Genomic DNA, 315 nt, shown 5'->3' with positions numbered 1-315 from the left:
TTATTATTATTATTTCTATTATTGTTATAAATCGTTAGCTTCGATGTGTTGTGCCCCATACAAGACAAACTCCTCAGGACTTGGAAATGCAGAAGTTAGTATCTCAATGACAAAGTGGAGAGGGAGTTTATTAACGGTTGCTGGTGAAGTTAAAGAAAAATCATCTTTCTTTATTGTAGGTGCTCTATTAATATAGTTGCGCCCTCATCGAAACAGTTTAGATCATTTAAGAGGCGGGCTTTGATCTTGCCTGCCAGGGTCAACCCAAGCTAAGAGAGATACAACGTCCAAGCAGAAAGACGTAAACACTAATAA

This window comes from Aplysia californica, unplaced genomic scaffold (assembly GCF_000002075.1).
Source record: "Aplysia californica isolate F4 #8 unplaced genomic scaffold, AplCal3.0 scaffold00136, whole genome shotgun sequence".
Taxonomy (NCBI): Eukaryota; Metazoa; Mollusca; class Gastropoda; order Aplysiida; family Aplysiidae; genus Aplysia; species Aplysia californica.
Note: the sequence above shows the minus strand (reverse complement) of the source record.